The sequence below is a fragment of the Danio rerio genome, chromosome 2 (genome assembly GCF_052040795.2).
Source record: "Danio rerio strain M-AB ecotype USA chromosome 2, GRCz13ab, whole genome shotgun sequence".
NCBI classification, from domain to species: Eukaryota; Metazoa; Chordata; class Actinopteri; order Cypriniformes; family Danionidae; genus Danio; species Danio rerio.
Genome location: NC_141022.1, coordinates 40,339,817 through 40,364,640, shown reverse-complemented (window position 1 = coordinate 40,364,640; position 24,824 = coordinate 40,339,817). Strand labels below are relative to the sequence as shown.

Sequence of the window (24,824 nt, the reverse complement as noted above, 5' to 3'; positions counted from 1 at the left end):
TTGGCAAATTTCACCATGACTGTAATAACAGATTACATTGCAACATAACAGCTAGCATGTGACATCATTTGGTCCATTAAAACATGCAGCACATATAAATTTTAGGGCAAGATGCTTAATATTTACATTTTTCTCATTGATATGTGCATTATCAGGTGACTGGGCTTTTCAAAGCACCTGTAAGGCACTCACATGTTCCTCTCCATGCACCAGACACTTTCTTATAAAGACTCCATGATTCTGGGAAAACAAAGCAAACAGAAATTAAAACATGCTAAGCTGACTTGGACATGGTATGGCATCTACACTCACCGGCCACTTTATTAGGTATGACTTACTAGTACCGGGTTGGACCCCTTTTGCCTTCAAAACTGCCTTAATCCTTTGTGGCATAGATTCAACAAGGTACTGGAAATATTCCTCAGAGATTTGGACCATATTAACATGATAGCATCTCACAGTTGCTGCAGATTTGTTGGCTGCACATGATGATGTGAATCTCATGTTCCACCACATCCCAAAGGTGCTCTATTGGATTGAGATCTGGTGACTGTGGAGGTCATTTATGTACAGAGAACTCATTGGCATGTTCAAGAAACCAGTCTGAGATGATTTCATAAATTCACGGTTTATGACATGGCATGTTATCCTGCTGGAAGTAGCCATCAGAAGATGGACACATTTTTGTCATAAAGGGATGAACATGGTCAGCAACTATAGGCTGTGGCGTTAACACAATACTTTTTTGGTACTAATGGGCCCAAAATATGCAAAGAAAATATCCCCCACACAATTACACCTCCATCACCAGCCTGAATCGTTGATAGAAGGCAGGATGGATGCATTCCATGCCATCATGTTATTGATGCCAAATTCTGACCCCATCATCCAAATGTTGCAGCAGAAATTGAGATTCATCATACCAGGCAACGTTTTTCCAATATTCAATTGTCCAATTTTAGTAAGGATGTGTAAATTTTGGCCTCGGTTTCCTGTTGTTAGCTGACAGGAGTTACTATTGCCTTTTTATCAGCTTTAACTAATCTGGCCATTTTCCTCTGAAATCAATAAAGCATTTGCTCCCACAGAACTGCCGCTCACTGGATATTTACTCTTTTTTTCAGACCATTCTCTGTAAACCCTAAAAGTGGTTGTGCGTGAAAACCCAGTAGTTCAGCAGTTTTTGAAATTCGCAGACTAGCCCGTCTGGCACCAACAACCATGCCACGTTCAAAGTCACTTAAATCATCTTTCTTCCCTATTTTGATGCTCAGTTTAAACTGCAGTAGATTGTCTTGGCCAATGTCTACATGTCTAAATGCATTTAGTTGGTGCCATGTGATTGGCTGATAAGAAATTTAGGTTAATGAGCAGTTAGACAGGTGTGCCTAATAAAGTGGCCGGCGAGCGTATATATATATATATATATATATATATATATATATATATATATATATATATATATATATATATATATATATATATATATATACATACATATATATATATATATATATATATATATATATATATATACATACATATATATATATATATATATATATATATATATATATATATACATATATACATATATATATATATATATATATATATATATATATATATATATACATATATATATATATATATATATATATATATATATATATATATATATATATATATATATATATATATATATATATATATATATATATATATATCTTTCTGGTGATTTCGTTTAAGTCATTTTGAACAAAAGCATCTGCTTAGAGAATAAATGTAAAATGTGGGTCTTTTAGGGTTTTCACAAAGAGTTATTTTTATTCTCATGGGAAGAAACATCTAACATGCACCTTCTTTTATTGCATATTAAATTGTCTTTACACATTTAAATTAAAATGCATATATTTAAAGGTGGTTTTCTCAAATTTTTAAAAATATATATACAGATTTTTGTGCTAGACGTTTATGCAAATTTAATCAAATAGCTCATTTGCACATTCAAACCACATTTTAATACCGTTTTAATACTAAAAGAAAATGTTTGCAATTGTCAATGTAGTCAAGCACCTGGAAAAGTAGTGTCTGGTTATTTTTTTATTCTATTTATCAGCAGTTTCTTGAATGCAGATAATAAGAAGAAGCAGTGCTGAAAATAGCACCAGAACATGTGATATTATAATTTTTTTTTATGTTTGTTTTTTGGCAGGCTGAAGAAGGTTGTTATTCAACAGATGCATGTGTGGTCAATAACCCACACTTAAGTTCTTTGCTCTGTCTGTGTTGTGAAAGAGATGAACATGTTATGAAAGGCTCCTGGAGAGAGAGACTCTTCTAAAAAATTGCCGGGTCATGATGACTGTGCAAATTCGCGTGAGCGGGCTTTCAAAATATGAGTCAGCAGCTCAGCTCTTTTTCTTTTTTTTCCCCGCTGTTACTGTTTCGCAGCAGAGCGGATGAAATTTTTCAACTAACCGACAATACACATCCTTTTCATATTCCTCAGGTACATGACAGGTGCCGGTAGTTGTTGCATAAACAATGTGTCCTTCCTAGCAGAGATGGCAGATCTCTTGGGATTGCACTCCTTTTGTAACAGCTTATATCACTTCCCTGAAGCTCCACATGGCAGGGATTATGTAGCAGCTTTTATGGTGTGCTATTCACCTTTTTTCCAACACCACATGATGCTCTGCTTGAATTATGAGAGTAACTTCGGTTCAACTGCAAGCAATCAGTGAAGTATATTAAATCACTGGCAGCAATGAAGTGGCATTTTTATCCTCACAGTCAATACATCCTACATTAAGAATAACTTAAAAAGATTTTCACACAGAAGTGAAATTTTGTCATCATTTATAGACTTTGCTGCAATTGTATAATTATTTATTGCAAAAAGGCCCTGTAAAATTCCACATACAATTTGTACAGTTTTCAATAGTAATATGCATTGCATTGTGGGTCATATGAACACTTTTAATAGTAACTTACTGCATATTAGTGGTATTCTACTGTAATCAAAGAAGTCAAGAACTAGGACTGTAGTTAAAGACAAAACTCAGATCGTTATGCTGTGTTCACACCAGACGTGGAACGAGCTGATAAATTTCGCTATTCATACTTAAATAGTTGCGTGAACATATGAGTTTGCTCGCTTCATTCGCGCATTAAACCCCGCTTCCTTCGCGTGTCAAATCCGCTTCATTCGCGCGTTAAAGAACAGACTTCAGAACAGACTCGGATTCGCGTGATGGGCAGGGCTTCTGTCTGCCTGGTGACTCTAGCTGCGTTGCTAAATTGCTAACATGGATTTTGTTAAGAAAATAACCGTGTTTAAGTGCTTAAGGCTGAAAAACAGCGTCGATTCGTTTAAGGCCGTGTCTGAGTCCACTAGATCTTTTTAGAGGTGCATCCATCTCTGTGAGCACATAAACTCCTCCAGAAACTTAACCTGGATAATAGAGCCATTCAGTGGTGCCTCTGACTGAGCTGAGCCCAGTCAAATGCACAAAACGGTCGATTCGCGATGCGTATATCGCGTCATTCGCGTGGTGCCATTCGCGTTGCGCCCCAGGGTGTCTATTCACACATTTGCATTGATTTAACATGTAAATCACTCGCACTTGACGCTTTTTCCGCAACTGGTGTGAACCAATGACTGTAAAAAATATGGACGACGCGACAGCCCTTTTTCCCATTGAACGCCTTGAGGGCAAAACGCCTGCTTGACGGGCACAAACTGTCGCAAAAGACTGCTGAAATTGGAGCCAGACATGCGCAGAAGGATTGTCTGATGGAGCCAGAGGAGGAGCCGCGAAAATGAGCAGAGTCGAGCTTCCAATCAAACGCTTTATGTAAAATCAACCCCGCCCCCCGAACTTCTCAGCATGCGTTTGCTGTCATATCAACACAGATGGATGTAATAACGTTAACAAATATGAGGGTTTTATATATTCAATCGCGCCAGCTCCAGGCCGCAGCGCATAACTTACTCGCGGCGTCGCGGGCTGATTCCGGCTCGCATGCGGCAGCGCCTGCTCGCTCGGCCGCCGCATCTGGCTCGATTGACTCGGACTGGAATCGGGCAGTGAGTCCAGGCATCCGGAGTAGGTCCAGCAGAGGTAACATTAGTCAGTCTGAGCTCTAAGAGATAAGTCTCCGGCAGGCGAGAATCTAGCCGGAACTGTGTTTTGCTATCTGTGTGGCTAGGCGTGTATCAGCAAACTAATAAAGCCCGAAAAAAGCCCTGAACTTAGCGAATAAACAGTGTTCCACCAGGATCATGTATGTCAGAAACTATAGTTTACTGCTGAACTCATTTTGTCATGGTAAAATAACACAGAAATCGAATAATAACATTTCAGTCTACTTCAGTCTCCTGCCGAAGCGCAGACGCCGCGCTTTGAGAAATTGTCAATCACAGCTGTCAATCACGATGACACGCCCAGCATTAAATTACTGCTAAAAACAAACTGTTTACAAAAATGAAGATCTGCACCTATTTCAGCACAATAACCAGTGCCTTAATCGACCAGAACTATCTTTCGGGACATTTTATTGCAAGTGTAATATTTTTTTTTATTTGGGCTCAAGTCTCCTTCATTAACACGGAGGAGGCGGGCTTTATGACTTGTACTGCAGCCAGCCCCCAGGGGGGCGATCTAACGGCCGAAACCTTCACTCAAACGTAGGCTTGCGGCACACTTGGTGTGAACACAACATTAAAGGTGCAGTATATAAGTTTGACACCCAGTGGTTGAACTAGGTATTGAACGCATGGTTCAAAACACACGCAAGTGCAGGTTGCTAGATTGACAACACCAACAGGAGTGTGCCTGAGTATCCAGCCTAAAGGCTGATTTAAACCGTGCTCTAAATAAGAGCAATGGCACCCGCTAGAAGGAGTATTTTCCTTAGTTTTTGTACTAACCAACACCTGAAAATTATATTTTAAAAACAACTTCTATTTCTTGTAGCTGAGCAACTGGATAAACTGACAATGCTCACCTCAAGTACACCTCATGTGCATTATTCAGTGTTATATGCTAATAATGTGAGATTGAATACCATTTAACATGACGTGACATTGCCATACTGAAAGCAGCAGCAGACCTCGGAGCTTGAAAATAAAATAAACCGTTTGAAATTAAACTTTAGAACTGTGACTCGGTGCAAGCCAACACATATCAGTGATTCAGCATGTACATTTAATAATGTTAAAGAGGTTTAATATGTATTAACTGGATTGTAAATCTTACCATTTTGTTGGAGTGCAGTAAGTCCACTATTCTCTGAATGGTCATGTTTTGTCTGGTCTAAAATTGCTTATCACTGCAAATCTCATTGCATAGCATGTTGTTAGGACATAGAGTTACAATGTAACCTGCTCACCTAATGTTTGCATTCATAATATTTATTTTTTTTGCTAATTAATAACTACTTCATGTGGAATAATGCACATTTTCAAAGCAGAGTAACTGACTTTAGCGTTGTTTTTCAGATAAACAAATATGTTCACTTACCATGTTTCTTAAATATCTGCAAACATATTATGGCATTTTTATGGTTTAGAAGAGTCAAAAACGTACATACAGCACCTTTATTTAAAAAAAAAGTTTGGAATCTGTTAAATTCAATAGTAAATACTAAAAAGTTAGGTTTTTCTACTGCTAGTGTAAAATGTAAAAAATTACAATAAAAGTACTCGTCTACTGTAAAATTTAATTTGATTTATATATATATATATATATATATATATATATATATATATATATATATATATATATATATATATATATATATATATATATATATATATATATATAGGTTGCAGTTAGGCTATTTTACTGTAAAATGAAATTATGGTATAGGGCTGTGCTACTGTAAAACACATTTACAGGTAACAGTGCTGCCAGTAAGTTACTGCAAAAACACAATAAAATGTCTAACAGTGCACAGAGGTTTGGAACAACAAGAGTGAGTGAATAGTAAGTAAATACAAATTTTTGTGTGAACTAGCCCTTTAATAGAATTAGCAAATGGCATAATAACCCCCAGTCTTTTCTGAAACAATATTATGGATATGTTGAATATTAATGCACTGTAGAGAATACCATAATCTGAAAACAGCCTGTCTAATACACTTTAGCCACAGATGCACTTGAGATACAGATTCACATTAAAATACAGAGCATAACATTAGTTTTCTGATTGATGCCAACCGCACTTTACCACTCAGTTTTTCACTGTAGACTATTTATAGCACAGCCTTATTATTGAAAGTGATTTGCTGCATTTCTTTTAAATGATGTTTCCTAAACCAGATGCGCAACCCATGATCTGAATATTATTACTTGTATAAAAGAGTGCTAGAGATTCAAGCACCAAAAACAAGGCCTAATAGTGTGATTTGAGAGCGTGTGGTTATTTTCACCATCTCCTTGGTGTTCAAAAATCCCTATTCAGTTGGACTGTTGGCCACATTCCTGCCGCTCTTTACTGGCTTTCGTTTTTTTTTTTTGGTGAGAGAGAGGAATGTCACGTGAGAGAATGTGAGTAACGGTTGCTGATGCGCAGCCTCCTCCTCCTGCGCTCACACACTCCCCAGCATATAGATCAGCTCCCACTCTCACCTACATGTGCGGAGGGTGTGTGTGCGTGTGTATGTGTGTGTGTGGCCCACTCTAGCGCATGCATCGCAGCTGGGGGCTTAGTGCATTGCGCATAGGATTCTTGCACACGAAAGCCTCCATTCCTCCTCTGCCTCCTCCTCCTGTATGTTTTATTTAATGCCGTAGTCGTAGGTTATGTATATTTTAGTGCATGTTTGCAGAACTCTGAACTCTTGCGTTACTCTATTAACAGTAATATAATTCTATGTTCTAGTATGTCTTTGCTTTAAGGAGCATTTGATCCATCACTGTGTTCTGCAAGCCTTTCAGGGTCTTTTATCTTTTTTTTTGCAATTGTGATGGTTGTGTTCAAATTTTTTTAGGAAGATGACTCTTTGCAAATACAGATGAGGATCTTAGATTTATAATTTGCTGTCAAAACAGTGTTTTTGAAATACCAACAAACATTGATGCATTTAGTGCATTAAAATAAAAAACGAAATGTGTAATCATCATCAGCCAAAATAATAATAATTATAATAATAATAATAATAATAATCCTATAACATTACAGTGGATCAACAATTTATCAAAAAAACTTTTTTAACAGGACTTATTTTTTTATTTCAAGAAACAATTTAAATGATAATATATTGAAAGATATAATATGTAGCATGCCATATAATAATGATTATATAATACAGTTCCCAGTGATGGGTTGCAGCTGCAAGGGCATCCGCTGTGTAAAACATATGCTGGATAAGTTGGTGTTTTTTTTCCGCTGTGGTGACCCCTGGTTAATAAAGGAACTATAAGCCGAAAAGGAAAATGAATGAATGAATATAATACAGTGTGCTATAATAGTGGCATGGTGACTCAGTGGGTAGCGAAGTCACCTCACAACAAAAAGGTCGCTGGTTCAAGTCTCGGCTGAGTCAGTTGGCATTTCTGTGTGGAGTTTACATGTTCTCCCTGTGTTCATTTGGGTTTTCTCCGGGTGCTCCGGTTTCCCCCACAGTCCAAAGACATGCACTGTAGGTGAATTGGATTAGCTGAATTGGCCGTAGTGTATGTGTAAGGGTGTTTTGAAAGGGCATCCCCTGCGTAAATAATTGAAATAAATAATTCAAATGAATGATTGACTTCTGCTGTCTTCATTAGTTTCAAAAACACAAATTTGTTTACAATTTAAAACATCTTTGGAGATTTTTCTTCTGGAGATACTGTTGCCCTAAAAAACAACAACAAAAAAAGTAAATAAAAAATCTTACACTCTTTAGGAATGGTATAACTGAAAATTTTGACGGTTTTAAAACCTTGTCTTTTCCAAACCACGGTATAACTTGAAAATTGTTATCACCCCATGCCTAAGCGCATGTCTTTGGGTTGTGGGGATAACCTAAGCACCCAGAGGAAACCCATGTGAACAGGGAGAACATGCAAACTCCACACAGAAATGCCAACTGGTCTAGCTGGGACTCAAACCAGTGACATTCTTGCTGTGAGGTGTCAGTGCTAACCACTGAGCCACCATGCCGCCCCATACAGTGGATATTACCATATGATATTTATATTACTTTTTATTATAAATTAATTCTGTTTAATTTTTATATTATTTTTTTATGATTTTATACCATTTTATGAAAATATTGTTGTGAGTGATAATAATAATAATAATATTAATAACAATACATATTATTAATAGACATTTAAACATTAAATTAACATTATTCGATTAACATTAAACATGAGAAAGTCCCATTTTAATCGTTCTACTTAATAATTGAATGTGTAATAATTGAATGCCTCCATGCTACCAAATGCTTTTTGCACATTTGCACAGATCCCATAGCTGGATTATTATGTGTAAAAATAATGTTGTAGTTATCTATCACATTTGTAAAAGAACCAACAATATTTAGTTTTAAACATTTGTAATTTATAATATTATTGCACATTGTCTGATATCATTATTATTATATGCCACATATTATATCTTTCAATATATATATAAAAAAAAAAAATAACAAAGTCCCTAGAGTTATTTTAGATTATTAGAGTACACTGTTATGTGCACTTACTTTACCACTTGATTGAAATTCTTGCTGTGAGGCGATCATGCTACTCACTGCACAACCGCGACACACTTTACTGAAATTTACTAGTAAATTATTTCTGTTATGTTTCACTGAAAGCAGTATGTTATAGTATTCTGATGAAGCGTTAAAGCAAGTATTTTTTCAAACACACTAATAGCATGCTTCAGCTCTGTTTGCATTGCTTAACTCATTTGCATGGAGGTTTTCTTCCAGGTCTGAACAGCACTGATAGTTACACATGTTTTGAATGGCTGTAAGTTCCAATGAACAACTGAAGCACGGCAGGAATGCTGTTGCTCTTACTGGAATTTGAATGATTCTTCTTGGGAAAACTAAAGCTCAGCCAATTTTTTTTTCAGTCAAAATTTGCACACATATATGATATGATTTGTTCAGGAAGTGCTTTTTCCTCCCTGTTCAAAGTTTTGATTACATCAGGGACATAACAAACTGTGTTCATCCTTCCGTTCTCTGCATGTTCTGGCTGATCTGATAGCAGCAGAATCAGCATTCTGAGTGTCATGTGTTGAAGAACTGGCCGTAAGCAACTGTTTGTCCATCTGTCTGAACCTGTATGTTTGTAAACCACAAACGAAGTCAAAGTTCAGAGTATTCATGTTGTTATCTTTTATCTTTCCCAGAAAGCAGCTGTAGATTGCATACAGTAAGTCAGATTTTTCCAAATATAGCTGTTTGTTATTGTTTTAGTCTGTCCTTCAGAACAAAAGATCACTTGGGTTTCAGTTTTAATAATAACCCTCCATAGGGCACTTATTGCAAATTGAAATACTCATTGTAAAAGTGTTACTGGGTGAACTTTTATCATTGAAACAATGATATTTTAAACCAAGTCAATGAAGTTGCTATATATGCTTCTTAATAATATATATTTTTATTAATAATATATTAATATACAGTATATAGAATAATTTAAGATGAAAACATAAAATTAGGGTACTTTATTTAAAACAAAACCTGACACTTGTATGCATGAAAGGTTTATTAATTGTTTTTAATCTCATTTCTGTGCTTTGGTGCAAAGTTATTCATGCTATCATTACAATATATTGGAAAATCTATATCAATGATTAGAGTAGGGCTGCACGATATTGGAAAAATCTGACATTGCAATAGTTTATTTTTCTGCGATTATATATTGCAATATACTGTATCTAAAGTTTTACCAAATGATTGAATAGCACTACTTGGAAATTATTTATAGTCACACTTTGTTTTAACATTCACTTCTCGCTATTAGCAAACCATTAACTATAACTTTTGCTTCGATAAACTAATCCTAATCTGCTCCATATTACTAGATATTAAGGAAGTTTAGGTATTGGGTTAGAGATGTAGAATATTACCATGCAGAATATTTAGTTTACAAGTACTAATAAGCAATTATTTACCAGTAAGCATTGGTCCCTAAAGTGTTATCAAATGTATTAATTTAGATTAATTGGGATTATTCTGTAGAGAAGTGAATGATGCATAAAATGTAATAAACAAATTACAAGCATAGATAAATACAATAAAGCAAAGATGAAAGTGAAAGAAGCAGTTCATCCTGTGTGTGTGTGCGTGCATGCTTGCGTGCTTGCGTGTGTGTGTGAGCAATTCCAGCGTCATGGATGTGACATTTGCAGTAAATACTTTAAAACATATATTCACATAGAAAGTATACGTTAACATTATATTGAAACTTTTATTTATATTTTCCAGAACTGACCATAGGGTTATGGGAGCAGAAAATATCAATCTTTTAACATGTTTTGTACTTTAAATGAGGAAAATGAGCATGCGTTATGGATGTGACAAAAAAAGTGCAGTATAGTTAACAGTATACAAAATACTTTGTAGAAATTCTGTGAATTTAACTGCACAACCCAAAAGAAACATGCTCTATAAAACAAAAATTATTGGTTTTATTTTATATTTACACATTGATGCCTCTTCGTTATGGATGTGACAGATGTGAAATTGCTACTTGTGTGACTTTGGTAAATCAAATAGAATTGTTTGAAAACACTGACAGATGCATTTTTGAGTATTTCTAAAGTACTGTAAAATAATTGCTTACCTAAAAAACCCAGAAACAGCTTCCATATTTTGGTGGAAACTTTATTAACTTTATTAACTTTATTAAACTTCCAATTGGCAAACGGTCTTGTTCCTGATTATTTGAATCTCTCTCAGGCTTTAAAGACATGCAAACTATAGAATTTCACTCTGTTGTGGTTAAACTCTGCAGTGACTCCACAAATCTTATGTTCTGAACTGTGACTTTTGCTCAAATATAATCCCCAACATTGCATATCTATACAATGTGACTATTGCAGATGCATACATTGCCACATCAATGCTAAAACGATATCTTGTGCAGCCCTAGTGTAGAGTATGCACTTTTTATGCATATGCAAGCATACAATGCGCTTGCAGCTCACACATGTTCTTTTAATAGTTTTTTTTGTTTTATTTTGTCTGTAACACTGAACATCAACAATTTACTGAAGACAAAGTGCAACAAATAAGTGCAAAATATCTTTGTTACTCGTAAACATTTACAAATAAAGAAAAAGCACAGATGCTAAACAAATATTACATTTTGTAATGAGGGTAAAACTAAAATGCTGTGCATGCATTTGAAAAAAAAAAAGAAAGAAAACAATTACATATACTTAGTTTCTATTATTCTGTTTTATTGTCTAGCACACCATAGCTTAACTAATTTAACCTGTAATTTAATTTTAATTATGCTTGCTAATCAGTGCAAAAAACAAGTGCAAATATAAAGCATTCAAAAAATGATATTGAAAATTCCAGAGAGTAATCAAGCAGTCAGATATTGTGTTTGCTAACTAGGGACTATTGGCACCCGAGACTCAACTTTGACCTGAGTCTAGCACAAGTTGACCCTTCCCAGGAATTGGGGTGGGTGGGGGGCAGTGTGTCCAGGCCACAGTCTCGGGATTGGGGTGCTGCAGCTGACACCTGGCTGTTTTTCCACCAGCGCAACAAAACGCTTTTTAGTCCTGCAACCTCAACACTTGAAACAACAAACTGTCCCCGCCTGGCCTTATTATATGAAGTGAATCATGTTGTTGCATTTTTCCAGGCTTGGCAGATATTTAGGTAATATTGCCTTGGCGTGGACTTGACCGTCTGCCGTTGTTGGTGATAAATAGTTTTCCCTCTCGTACTTAAGCAAGTAGGTTAAGCTCCTAGAGTGCTGACCTAATTTAAGGGCCTTTCCACGCTCTATAAACATCCTCACCATGGGGAAAGTTTGAGGAAAGAGGTGTGGCTTCCCAAAACCAAGACCTGTCCTGCAAACTAGGGCCAAAGGTTCAGCACTCATACATAAAGGCTCAGGTGAAACCAGTTTCTGGGCCAGCACAGATGATACAGCATTTTTTCCCTTTGATGTTGTGTTCTTGTTCTTTTGAAATGAATAGGATTTGCAATGTAACTAATTTGCATTTTACAGGGTGTCTGGCTGATGTGTCTTAAAAAGTCTTAAAATGTATTAAATCTAAAAATCTAAAATTCACTGAAATATTGTGTTTTAGGTCTTTTCTAAACAGGTCTTAATTTTCCTTTGTTTATGCATAGCTGCCCAATCTGGCCAAAACGCATACAATCAACAACAATTAGGCTCAATAAAACTTAATATTAATGATTTTAACCCTATCATAATGGTTTAATTATTATCCTTACAATAATATTTGTTTAAAAGTGCTCTGTATTTACTGCCGAGGACACCAACCTGGACAGATTGTTGTACATAGATTAAGTTTATTATAGTTTTTAAAACTTTGAAAAAAAAAAAAAACTTTTTTTAATTTTAAAGAAAATTTATGATGGAAAAAAGTGTATAGATGCAAGTAAAGATGGATTGGTTTTACACCATATTTAAAATATATTGCTAAGAAATATCTAAAATATACATACATGTATATGTGTGTATATGTGTATATATATATATATATATATATATATATATATATATATATATATATATATATATATATATATATATATATATATATATATTTCATTATTAATTTGTTGTTGTATTATTAAATGTATATGTATATATATTTATATATATGTTTGTTGATATCTGGGCCATTTGAAAAATTCTTCAGCACTTAACCCTGTATGAGTCTACAATTTCATTCTTAATGGTCTTAAAATGTCTTAAATTGAACCTAATGAAACCTGCAGAAACCCTGATTTTAAAATGTTATTAATGCATTATTTAAATGCTAAATTTTAAAATAATAAATGGAATCATTTATTAGTTCATTTTTAAAAACATTTTATTATTATTTTCTTAATACAAATTAGAATATTGCACTTCTTTATTATGGCTATACAATACAGTAAAATAACATTTTAAAATAATTCTTAAAATGAAAAAAATATATATTATAATAATAATACTTTTAGAATACTTTTAAATACTCTGCACATCAAAAAAATATTTGCAGCATTATTTGTACCCTCTTAATTTGATCAGTGCAAAAAGTAGTCATGTGAGAAAAAGGACAGGTCGGCATTATGCATTTAAAATAATAATTATTATTATAATAATAGTTGTGATAAAAACAACAACAACAACAATAGCATTCTTGGCACTTGACCAGGATTTTACATGTGAAGGAAGAGGCTCAAAGATTCTCATTTGTTTAATTATTTCAGGTCAAGGAATTACTTCAGGTCATTTTTTTCTGGATTAAATTTATTTGAGTGCTTCAACATCAACACAAAACTACTTTGTACCTATTCACCTGCCCTGATAACATCTAATTGGTTCATCCCAGCAGCGTTCCTTCCAGTTTTTTTACATGTAAACATTTCTTGTTTCCTGTTACTGTGGTAAACAAAACTTGTAAGATAAATATTTTTGCTGCAGTTTTCAGCTGAAAAAAAAAAACAAACAAAACAAGAATGGCAGTAAAACAGTAAGGAAGTGGTTCCTTAAACAATACTGTTAAAACTCAAAACACCTTTACCATGGTGAATAATTGTAAATAAGTATAATTCTACATTTGTCTTTTTACATATTTATCTCTATATATTGTATTGCTTTTTCAGCATAGTAAACTTACTTGCTAACTCACCTGGTAAAGTGTTGCACTTAATCTTACTTAATTTTGACTTTATATTTCTATATTATATATACTATATTTTGTCCTGTCTGGAAAATACTTATTGATTTTATAAAATGTTGGTTTTTGGACAAGAATCAAGATAAAACAAATCAAAGCATTAAAAGCATGTTTTGCAGTTTACATCTGCAATACTGAAAATATTTTTAACGTATTATAAGTATTGATAACAACAATAGAGCAAAGATATACCTGTCACTTTCCCCCATTTTTGTTATTACATGCTCTGTTGAAGCCAAATCACATGACTTTTTTAATGTGGATGCTGTAATTTATTAGGTTAATGCATTTCCATTGTAGTGGGATAATTTATCATAATTTATTTATGGTCATTATCAAAATGTATCCGCATCTTGATGTTTCCATCTAGGTTTTTTTTGCGCTATATTCTAAAATGCGCATAAAAATAGGTGGATGGAAATGTAGCTATAGACAGCCCTGAGGGAGGAGCAGCCATCCACCTTTGGAGTTTTTGCACCGTACCTGCTGAAAATAATGTCAGCCACTATGAGGCATTATAAATGTCGAGTTTTAGATTGCACAAAAGTGATAGAGCCAATTATGATATGGGATGGTTAGTAGGCCATGACAGACAGAGACCGGTGGGCAAATTTGGCCAGCATGCCGAGATCAAACCCCTACTGTTTTTCAAACAGCACCCTGGTTTGGGACCTCGGTTTAATGTCTCTTCTGAGTCCCTATCAATATACTGGGGCGTTAGGTCCCACACAGACACAGGTTTAACGTCACTTGCTGCCTCAATATCACCATATTTGACATTTTAATTTTTACATAGAGATAACGTTAGTCTTGTTTTGAATTTGCTGATGCACAGGTGTTTGTAACTCAGATCCTTTTTTTAAAAAAAAGGGCTGGAAACACAATCTCATTTAAATTTAAAGAGACAGTCACCAAAACGGAAACAATATGGAGCAAAGTCTAGTTTTAATGTTTCATAGAGTTATAAAAAAAACTGTTTATGCCATATTTAAAAATTAATCTTCATATACAAACACATTAGAGTGATCAGAGACTCATTTTACATTAGTAAAAACAACATAATAGGTCCCTTTTAAACGGTGATGTCTGCTCAACTATAATCCTGACTCCAAATTTAATAGACTAATGTGGATATGCATATTGCGATACTGTGTCGATACCGAGCAGCCCTGTTGTTACTGTGCAGCCCTATTGTACACAGACTGGAAAGGGATGTCTTTTACCAATGAAAGTTTCTTCGCAAGGGCAATGCGTGGTCCGCTGAAGTTTATTTTAGGCTTTGCACTTTCTGCTGTGAGGGTGGCTTGTTTGAGAAAGCAGGAGTGCGGTTTGACACCTGTGCAGCTGATATCTGCAGCAGCTCTTCTCAGCAGGAGGCTAATGGGAGACCAGGTCAGAAATCTTCAGCCATGCATGAGAACCGCCTGCCTTGCGCAGTTTCAGGACAGAGGTGTGAAACGCCCTGCTGTTTTAGGTGACTGCAGACACAGGCCGACTCAATATTCCAACTGGTTCTCTCTCAGCCAGCATTTGTAAAACTGTGTGACATTAGTGAATGGCCACTTTAATAAAGCCTCCACCATTCCCACCATAGTAATTATCAAGATTCGTCTCCATTACAAGTCATGTGCAATTGATTCCATGTGCTTCTGTCAGGAAAGCTCCCTCTCGTACAATAATGACTTGTTGTACCTAAGGGAAGGTATTTTAATCATTCTGTGACTCCACAGACAAATCAGATTAGATCAGTTAGTTTAGTGTGGAAACTGCACTGTTTGTTGATCTTTGTATGTATGAGTGAGATGGAGGCTTTTTGGAAAGTGTACACTGAGTTTTGTGGAAGTCAGGGATGGTTAATGTAAATGAGCTCGATTATAGTAATAACATGGCAATTTTTTTGTGATTTATTAATTTGAGTCCATTTTTTTTTTTCTCGTTTTTACATATTTTACAAATTTTTAAATAGTTTTTTTCGTATTTCAACATGGGAGTTAACTGAAAAAAATATTATTCTTTTTAAAGTTTTGTTTGAATTTCAATGAACATTTTTAAGAAAATTATGATATGTTGAATGTGATGGTTGTCTCTTACATTGTCCCACAACCACATTAAAATAGTGTACGATGATAAGTGATAACATTTGACAAATTAGATTAGATTTATTTTGAAGTAACATATTGGTTACTTTGCCAGATAATTAATTACTTTTATAATTATGTTAATCAGTCACTAACTCGGTTGCTATTTGAATCAGAATTAGTTTTATTGCCAAGTGTGCTTTCACACACAGGGAATTTGTTTTGGCTACAGAAACTTTCAGTGTACATAAAGTGACAAGTGACAACACACAAAAAAAATGTGAGAAATAAATATTAACTATAACTAATTACTTTATAAAGGAACGTGTACAAGAATGTAAACATTTAGATATGAAGAGTTCAGTTGCAAAAACCTCCAAATCCATTAGATCTCTTTTTTTGTAAATGAGCATTTTCTTTCAGGCTCCTCTGATAAGGTTCAGAAGTTTCATTTTATATGCAATCAAAAGGTTATTAGTTAGTTAATAAAACACCTTTTTTCAAAAATGTCTCTAAAGAAAATTCTTTGTTTTTTAACAAGGTAAATTTTCTTTTGCGTCAAAACCAGCTAAATCCACATCAGATTTTTATGCAAAACCCTCTAAATCCACCTATTGGATCAAGACAGTGTAATTAGTTGAAAACGAAGATGCCATTAAAAATTGTTTTACCAAACATAAAACACATTACAAAAACCACCTGAAATGTAAAATATATAAATCTGTCAAGTAAGTGGCGGTTCATTCCGCTGTGGTAAACCAGGGAAAAGCAGAAGGTATATGAATGAATAAAATCTGTAAAGTAGGTGCATTAATCAATAACATTAAAACTGACATGAATTAAATCTGAACAATCTGTTGTCATTTCTGATATTTGGGATTTAGATTTAATGTAAGTAGAACACTGTAAACATTACAAACATTGTAAAGGAAGCTTGGTAGATTCAAACAATGTAGTGTAAAACATGAAACATCAAGATCTGTGCATTGTCCATTAGTGTAAATAGCTTATCAAATCTATAGGTATTATTAAGTAATATAAATAATGTATAGTTTCATACATTTACATTTATCTTAAAAAAAACTTACATTAGCAAATAAAACACAAGCTAGGCCTACTGGGCAAAAAGGGGATGCCTTTCAGACCATTTTAGAAGATTGTCATTCATTCAATCTCACCATACTTAAGGTCTTGGTCACGTGTTTGTCCTCATAGCATCCACGTGGTATAAAAGAACAGCATCTTAACTCTGTCTTTCGTGAAATGAAGTTGCCGTTTAATGCATATTAAATCGGACTCATTCAAAGTAGCGTCGCTGAGCAAAAACACGATATGAATGCATGTTACACTTCCAACTGCATTTTTTTTGTAACTGCACTTTTTCTTATAATGCACAGAGTTTTGAGGTAAGAGACATTTTCATTTGCCATTCACTGACAGTCAGACAGGCTCATCCAGTTTATCAAACAAGAATCGAAAACTGGCGTATCAGTGCGCTGCTACATTAAAAATTCAAATGCGCTTCTGATTGGTTCTCGGGATATAGCGCCTTTTGCTTTCAAAGGCAAGTGGCGTTTAGCGGCTTTTGCAAAAAAACTGTTATTTCTGAATGTACTGACGCTGCGATTTAGATGATTTGAAGAAAATCTATTTGTTGAACATGTACCATAGCCAAAAGCATTCACTCAATGTCATTATCTAATTTTTGGCGGAAGTGGCGTTTAGCAGCTTTTGCATCTGAACTCTTCGTATACATTTGAAGACAAAGTTATTAGCCCTCCTGTGAACTTGAATTCTTTTTTTAGATATTTTTCTAATGATGTTTAACATAGCAAGATTTTTTTTTCTGAGGTACCTGCTGTAGATGCAAAATGATTCGTACTAATATCAGTGCTCTGTCCTTGCTATCATCAGCGGTTTCCAAGAATAATTTATCCATAGTGGCTCTTGCTGTTGCTGCTTTTGGCAAAGCATCATTGATGTTTATTTCACTTCACAAAATTTCCTATTCTTTTTTCTTCTGGGACAAAAAACACAAAGGCTAATATTATTAGCCCCTTAAGCATTTTTTGCATGCATAAAGAAACTAGGGCTGCACGATATTGGAAAAATCTAACATTGCAATATTTTGCTATTCTGCAATTCATTCATTCATTCAGTCCCTATATTCATCAGGGTTTGCCACAGTGGAATGAACCGCCAACTTATCCAGCATATGTTTTACACAGCGGATGCCCTTCCACCTCCAACCCAGTACTTGGAAAGTGTTTTTTTTGGCAATATATATTGCAATTTGATTTTCACCAGATGTCTTAAATGTCTTTATTTGGAAAGAATGCATAATTATAGTTTAATTGGGATGACTCTGTAGAGAAGTGTATCTGCATAAAATATAATAAACAATCTACAAACATAGATAAATGCAATGGTGAAAGATGCAAAGTAAATAAACAGGTTTTCATTGTTTTCTGAGGAGTCTCATCAGTATTTGGGTATACAGTAATTGAATACTCAAATGTTCAGTAATACTGGATAGTTTTTGTTGTGTAAATATGCCAATAAAACTAACCATTACATAAAGATATGCATGGTTTCAGACTGTACAATTTCTTTTTTTTTTGACACTTTCTTGCCTGAGTGCTTTTAAAATACTTAAAAAAGTATATTGCAGAGTATATTGTAGAGTCAACATTGCATATCCTGCAATGTGACAGTTGCAAACCCCATATATTGTGCAGCACCAAATATACACATACATACAGCATAAGCATATCAAAATCCCCCATTTATTTTATTCAGCTGGGATTTATGGACTCTACTGTCATCAAATTGTCACAAACTGCTTTTAAGTTATGAAATCATTACTCAAACTTCTTAAAAAGCATCAATGCATGCATGTTTACAAAAGGAGAGCACTTTTCAGGAGTGGCTTCATTGCAGCGAGTGGCTTAAACTGCAATAAAGCACTAAAAGTTTATAAGATTGTGCTCTTAAAAACTCACTGAAGAGGTCTGTATTTATATTTAAAGAAACACACTTTTTGAGTCATGTTATGTAGAGTTTGGAGATTTGTGTGTGTGTGTGTGTGTGTGTGTGTGTGTGTGTGTGTGTGTGTGTGTGTGTGTGTGTGTGTGTGTGTGTGTGTGTGTGTGTGTGTGTGTGTGTGTTTGTGTGTGTGTGTGTGTGTGTGTGTGTGTGTGTGTGTGTGTGTGTGTGTGTGTGTGTGTGTGTGTGTGTGTGTGTGTGTGTGTGTGTGTGATTTGCGTCATGCTGCAGTGTTTAGCGGAGGAGCAGATCGTTGGCACTTGTTAGATGTGACAGAGGTCATCTAGTGTGCTGTTTGGAGAAGTTAAAGGGGTTCTGCAGAACAGCACACAGTCACGTCCTGAAGATACAGCCTCAGATTAAAGGGAAAGAGGAAAAGCTTCACAGGAAAAATGCAAGAGTCTTGGGTCGAAGATGGGGCTGGCCTTTCTCGTAACATTGGAGAGTTTGCATAGTCATTAGTGTAAATTATACTGCAGGAGTTCTATTGTTGTACCTTAGGGATGTGTGATCTGTAATACACTCAAGAAATACTTTTTTTCCTTCTTTAAACTACTGAATCAACAGATTTGTGTGTGTGTTTGTGTGTTTGTGTGTTTGTGTGTGTGCGTGTGTGTGTGTGTGTGTGTGTGTGTGTGTGTGTGTGTGTGTGTGTGTGTGTGAGTGTGAGTTTGAGTGTGTGTGAATGCAATAGTGTATGGGTGTATGCTGCGTTAAACTGTTACTGTTGCTGACACCTGATAAATAAGGGTTTAAGCTGAAGGTAAATGAATGAATGAATCAACACAGTTTTTTATTTATTTTGGGGCAACTTAATTGTTTTATGTTTAATCCACTTAAATTAGTAAAAAAACAATTATGTTAACTTAATTAATTTGTGTTGGGACAAGATGAAGGAATTGTGTGTAACCCAGCATTTTTTATACTGTACATCCTGACAATGTAAAAATATTTAAAAAACTGCTGTGTTTTCCCACAACACGAAAATTAATAAAACGTGCTGCATTTCTCACAACACAAAAAGAACAAAACACAAAAGAAAAACACAACAAAAAAGTGACTAACATCGCTGTGCCCTGCCTATTGCTCACTGACGTTGTAGGTGATCTTTGAAAGGTGAGTTTCTTGTTTGTTTATTTTAATATCCCAATTCCTATGTCTTTAGTATTTATTAGCCTAAATAACCATAACCTTTTCACGTTTTAGGGTCTCCTTGAAACATTTGCATTGTGTTGTGAGAAAATGCAGCATGTTTTCGTAAAATGTTTGTGTTGTGGGAAAATGCAGCACGTTTTTAAAAAATGTTCTTGCGTTGTGAGGATTTGCAGCATGTGTGCTGTCAAACTGATGAAGATCTTTTCTTAATTTGCTGGCGCTTAATTTTCTTAAATAGCAGCCCATTAAGCTTTTGCGGCCACCGTAGGTTATTGTCATTTTAGTGCTGAAACTTACATGTTTAGTTCCTAAGACTTTTTAAAAATTTAATTTAAATTAAAAAAGAAAATTGTATTTAAACTTATCTTCATTTACTGAAATCAGATACCTTTGTGTCATTTAAGTCTTTATTAAATTGAATCCTAAACACTGAATATAATTAAGTAACAAAATTAACATCATTATGTAATACGGTGGCACAGTAGATAGTGCTGTTGCCTCACAGCAAGACGGTCAGTGGTTCGAACCTCGGCTGGGTCAGTTGGCATATCTGTGTGGAGTTTGCATGTTCTCCCTATGTTCGCGTGGGTTTCCTTTGGGTGCTCTGGTTTCCCCCACAAGTCTAAAGACATGTGGGACAAGTGAATTGGTTAAGCTAAATTGTCCGTAGTGTATGAGTGTGTATGGATGTTTCCCAGTGATGAGTTGCAGCTGGAAGAGCATCCACTGCATAAAACATATGCTGGATAAGTTGGCGGTTCATTCTGCTGTGGCGACCTCAGATTAATAAAGAGACTAAGTCGAAAAGAAAATGATTGAATGAATTAATGAATTATGTAATGCACAGTGCATTTGATCGATTTATGTTATTAATGTGTGCTTGTGACAGCAAAATGTCTGCAAAGTTTCAAAGATCAAAGTGTACAATAAACAAAGTTATTGTCTTTTAAAAAAAAGTGAGCAGTTTGGGAACTGTATTTACTGTCAAATCAATAGTTTCTGCTGCAAAAATCCTGATCAGAGCATCTATAGTTTATTCCATAGGAAATTAATTGAGCCATTGGATCAGTTAGTTGATCTTAAGTGAATGAGAAAAAATGAGGCTGTTGAGAGGAAGAGCTAATAACTTGAATGAGTATTAAAAGTGCACTTGAAATAAAGATGTGAATGTGCATGGGAAAATGAGAATGAACATTGCAACGTTTAATCATTTTTCACTGTGATTTAAGTCAGAATTGGGCCGGTGTTCCCAGCAGTGCTGTTGTTTTTTCTGAAGGCAAAAAAGGGAAGACATGCACACTGCTCTTGCGTCACCGGCTGCCTTGACCAGCCTCATCACACGTCATCTCAAGTATCTCCCAACCTCCACGCATGTACATTGCCACAGGGACAAATCCAGCCGCCCTGTCCCATCTCAGTCCCTTAGCCTCCCAAACGAAATCTTCAACAGGCCGATGTTTCCACCACACGTCTGCTTTCTCCACATCTCAAAATGACATACGTGGAATGTTTGCTCGACATGCTGCAGATTTTTCCAATGAAAACGGCTGGAGCTGAAATCGGACTAACTGCTATATTAGGTAATGGACGCGTCGACTCAGAATCCCCCAGATAAACGCCACTCACACTTACTGGAATCTGTGCCGCAGCCCTCAGGACTTCCCCATTTCCGTTTGTTCAGCTTCCTCTGACCTTATAAGGACGCAGCCTGGGGGAGGTAGTGGGCTGTTGTGAAAGAGGCTGGTTAGTCACTTCTCCGCTCTGCCCCGTATGCTTGTTTACTCACTGATCACAATAGTAAATTACACTGCACCTGGCTCCGATTCTCACCTCAGAGGCCTTGTTTGTGTCCACATCATGCTGAAAGCGCACATTTGTATGACTGAAACAAATATTCCCCATCTAGACCCTCTCAAACACAAAGGATCTGACTGCTTTGCGTTCTCCAGGAGGTCAATGAATCATGAAAAGTCTGTTATGATTTGTGGCGTCTTGTAAATACTCGGTTCTCAGAATAGGAAGAAGGCAAGCGCAGTCGTTTTTTTTTTTGTCCCACAACAGATGTATATCAGCTCATGCACCTTCCTGAGTCACGTAGAGTTTCTCACAAGTTTCTAGTTCCGGTTTCCAATCAATCTAATCATTCGTCATTGCAGAAAATCTGTTTATGCTTCAGGTTGTTTCCATCCATGGGTGAAAATAAAACCAGTCACCTATGAAGTAGATCCGGAGAGGGCATGGCTCTCCCACACATGTGTTTGTGTGTTTTGACTATAGATGCACTTCCTGACCTCATCCTCCTGTCACCTTCGTTTCAGGCTTTGTAGGGGCAAGGTTAACGTTCTTATTTCCTACTGCCCACATTTTTTTAACCTCACCCCGGCTGCTTTGCAGAGTCAGCGAAATTAGGGCCTCCTCCCAAGGCACTGGAGAAACACGTTTCTGTGCTTTTCTGGCATTAACTGCCTGCTTGTATGTTTACAGGGGCAGTGCAAGTATTTGACCTTGGGTCTATTTTCAGTATTTGTCATTGGTAGAGGAAGTCTATCATGGTCAAGTGTGACTCTGGCAATAGGTTTGCAAGTCCTTGCATACAAACGCTGTTGCAGATTGTAAGTAGGGGGAACACAGTGCATATGTTGGCTTTGCATATATATATATATATATATATATATATATATATATATATATATATATATATATATATATATATATATATATATATATATATATATATATATATGCAAAATATAAGTCAGAATTATTAGCCCCCGACCCCCCCTGATTTTTTTTTTCTTTTTGAACTATTTCCTAAATGATGTTTAATAGAGCAAGGAAATTTTCACAGTATGTCTGATAATATTTTAATATTTTAGAGAAAGTCTTTTTTAAAAACATTTTAAGGTCAAAATTGTAAGCCTCTTTAAGCTATATTTTTTTCAAAAGTCTACAGAGCAAACCATCGTTATACAATAACTTGCCTAATTACCCTAACCTGCCTAGTTAACCTAATTAACCCAGTTAAGCCTTTAAATGTCACTTTAAGCTGTATAGAAGTGTCTTGAAAAATATCTAGTCAAATATTATTTACTGTCATCATGACAAAGATAAAACAAATCAGTTATTAGAAATGAGTTATTAAAATTAATCTGTTTAGAAATGTGTTAAAAAAATCTTCTCTCTCCATTAAACAGATATTAGGAAAAAAAATAAACAGGGGGGCTATAAATTCAGGGGGGCTACTTATTCTGACTTCAACTGTATATGGCCATTACTATTATCACTGTAAATCTCTGCTTATATATATTTTTGTACTCCAAATGGCTTTATGTAGTGAATATAGTAAATATGCATTAAATAAAATTACAGTATTTTAAATTCAGCCAAAATTAAGTAAATGTATCATTGTCATCCCATGTAAAGTTTATAAAAAAATATTTTATTAGTAATATTTGAATATTAAAAAAATTTATTATTTTCATGAGACCACTGTTTAAGATGTTTGGGGTGTTTGTTCTATTGTTCTAAATTAAAGTAATAATATTCCTTCATTTACTCATTTTCCTTTGGTTTAGTTCCTTAAATTATCAGGGGTCAATACACAGTGGAATGAACTGCCAACTTATCCAGCATATATGTTTTACGCAGTGGATGCTTTTCCAGCTGCAACCCAGTACTTGGAAACACTCATACACTCTTACATTTACATGCATACACTACGGCCAATTTAGTTTATTCAATTCACCTATCCTGCATGACTTTGGACTGTAGGGGAAACCAGAGCACCTGGAAGAACATGCAAACTCCACACAGAAGTGCCAACTGACCCAGCTGAGACTCAAACCAGCAACCCTCTTGCTGTGAGGTCACAGTGCTAACCACTGAGCCACCATGTTATCCATTAAAGTAATAATATAGTTTTGTAAAATATAAAAAAAAAGGATTTTAAAATATTAGAATTCATCACAGTATTACTTTTTTATTGCTAAATCAATTAGCCTTGGTTAAAAATACTTAGTATGATGACTTTTTTTGTATTATATTAAGTTAAAAAGGTAGTGTACAAGTTCAGTACCTGAATATAGACATAATATTTAGATGACAGTTTAGTACAGATTCATATTTGTTCGTTAAAGCAACACCATACAACTATATTTCACAGCACCCCTTGAGGATGAGCGCAATTGTCTGTTACTAACAAAGCAGATCACACAATTCCGCTCTTCAATGCCACACTCTTCCACATTGCAATATATGCCCATGCTTTTGCTGGAAGGGATGGGTGAGGCTGTGTGTATTGAAAGTTGCATGCACTTTTTTAGGCAACAGGATACAGATGTAGTATCTGCAACAACAGAATTCATCTAGTTAAAAGTTTTTCAACCACTGATATAATTTTAGAGACACCTTAATGGCCTGAGCTGTTTGGACAGAACTGACTGTACTGTATGTATAGTGTGTCCACTATCATATTGGAGTGATAGAAACCCAACTATTTTCCTTTTTTTTTTCAAATTTCCTGACGTTTCAATAGGACCCAAATCCTAGTGATTTTGAGGCCCACCATAATAGTAGTGGCGTAGGAGTGCCATTTTCCCCGCCCACCGAATCGATTGACAGGCGCCATGTTTGAACAAAAATATGTGAACATACGTC

At 35.2% G+C, this 24,824-nt stretch overlaps 2 protein-coding genes across 3 annotated transcripts in view; both read left to right on the top strand.

The window, feature by feature from the left end:
- The window catches only part of skila (SKI-like proto-oncogene a), a 672,908-nt gene that overhangs the window by 320,702 nt on the left and 327,382 nt on the right, over positions 1–24,824 (top strand). The gene's annotated exons all lie outside the window — the stretch shown is intronic.
- Positions 1–24,824, top strand: part of gng7 (guanine nucleotide binding protein (G protein), gamma 7) — a 61,546-nt gene that overhangs the window by 16,012 nt on the left and 20,710 nt on the right. The window contains exon 3 of one of the 2 annotated variants that reach the window (XM_087239229.2): positions 9,358–9,380. The gene's annotated coding sequence lies outside the window, so the exon portion shown is untranslated. 2 annotated transcript variants of the gene reach the window in all.